This window comes from Penaeus monodon, unplaced genomic scaffold (assembly GCF_015228065.2).
Source record: "Penaeus monodon isolate SGIC_2016 unplaced genomic scaffold, NSTDA_Pmon_1 PmonScaffold_595, whole genome shotgun sequence".
Classification (NCBI taxonomy): domain Eukaryota; kingdom Metazoa; phylum Arthropoda; class Malacostraca; order Decapoda; family Penaeidae; genus Penaeus; species Penaeus monodon.
Genome location: NW_023660940.1, coordinates 47,501 through 49,642, shown reverse-complemented (window position 1 = coordinate 49,642; position 2,142 = coordinate 47,501).

Genomic DNA, 2,142 nt, shown 5'->3' with positions numbered 1-2,142 from the left:
TTAATTTCGACTTTGGGAAATTTTTTTTTTTCCCTTTTTTTAAATTATAAAATGGACAAAATTTCCTGTTTTTATCATCACATATCATGATTAATAAATTATTATCGTTTTTCATCTTTCTTTATAAATCTTTAAAGCAATTATTTAACTTATTGAAATTTGTTTTTTTTTCCTTTTTTTTTTTTTTTTAATTTTTTGGGAAGTTGGAAAATATATTATTTCTGAAAATAATACAATAACCCAAAAATAATAAAAGTAATAACAAAAAATAACAAAAATAACGTTTTTATAAAAATTTTCATTTATACCCATTTTCTTAATAGAAATCTTTTATTACTGTAATTTTTACTGTTATAATAATTATTTTTGCAATTATACTCCCAGTACAAATAATAATAATGATAATAATAACAATAATAATATTAATAAAATATTATAACGACTAGCATTATTATTATTATATTATTATTATTATATTATTGTATTATTACAGTTAAATATATTTTTGGCAATAATACTAATAATTTAAGATAAAAATAATAATAATAATAATAATAATAATAATATAATAAAATAATAATAATAAATAATAATAATAATAATGAGGGACACTGACTACGTTGTCCCCTACCTCTCCACAGCCCCAACACAAGCCTTGGAAAGTGCTCGGCTACCTTCCTCAATGCTACCTTTCTCCACTTTCGCCTTCCGGCCCGGAGGTCATGGGCGGGGTGAGCAGCTGGCCCTAGGCCACTGTTGCCTTCGGGAAAGGCCTCGAACTCGAAGGCCCTCGCCAGCGCCACCTGCAGGTCCTCAGGGTGTGCCTGCTTGACGTAGATTTGCAGCTGTGGTCCTGCAAAGCTTTAATAAAGAAATCGCGGGCCAGGACCACGATCATCTCTTCGCAGCCGCAGGGTACGACCTCCTTACCAGGGCCTCCAAAACCCTTTGCGCCAGCTGGGCAGTGTCTCGCCATGCTCACGAGTCCGCTTCTTCAAGGGGGCCCGATATACCTCGGCCTGGTGGTGGTGCCCAAAAAACGGCGTTTCAAAGCCTCCGCCACGTGTGTGTAAGAGGCCTGTTGGGATGCCGTAGATGCCCAAAAACTTCCACCGCGGGGCCCCTTAGCGCTTTTACAGCTGCAGGGCCTTCTTCCTGGCTCCACCCCTGGGCAGATGCCAGCATTTCAAATTGGGCGAATATGCCTCCCAGGCACCTTCCCGTCGTACTCAGCGGGCTTACGCCTCACAGAATGTCTGGAGGTGAGGGGCGCAGGGTGGAGAACGCGTGCAGTAAAACTAACACACGGGGGGGAGGAAGGGGGGAGGGAGGCAACGAGGGGGGTTTGACCGGGTCCGAGTTTGCCGCCACCTATCCCCAAAGGGGGAGCGGTTCCGATGGGTCCCCAGCCTTCTGAAAGCGACCACTGGCTCCGACACGACGTTTGCGACCCCCCGGGGGATTCCTCCCACGGCCCCCAGGCGCCCTCAGCAAATTGACACTTGGCATCTGTTGCCAGAACCTCGTCTGCTTCTCTGCTTGAAAACGTTACTCCCTCTTGACGCCCCCTTTCCCCTTCACTTCCTCCCTCAGGCCTGAAACCTCCCCCTTCAGAGTCTGAAACTCCTCCATCAGTTAAACTCTTCATGCTGTTGCGGGCCTTGTCGGTGTACTGCTGAGTTTCCTCCATCTTCACAGATGCAAGATTGCTTTGTAGCACCCAAACAAGTGGCAGAACTGTTTCCCCTGCCTTCTTTGCCTCCATCTCGACGAGATGGTGTGCCTGCTCGCGTGCCCTCTGTGCCTGCTCTTCTGCCCTTTGTGCCATTTCCTCCCTCATACTGGCCAGCATGGCCGTGATCAGGTCCATCTGGCTCGGCTTCACCTCACTCGTGCCTGCCTCAGTCATAGCCTCCTCTCTTCATGGCTGCCGCCATCTTTGGGCGACATGATAAATCGGCGATCTCACTGATCAAATATCACAAATCCCACTCTGGGCACCATTTTTTAGCCGGCGCCTCATCTCTCTGCCACCAACAAAGGCAGGCTAGGAGACGGCGTGTATTCACAGGGTCGTGAAAAATGAACAGCCCAAGAGGCACCGAGTACCACAGGTCCCAGAACACCACGAGGGGAAACGCC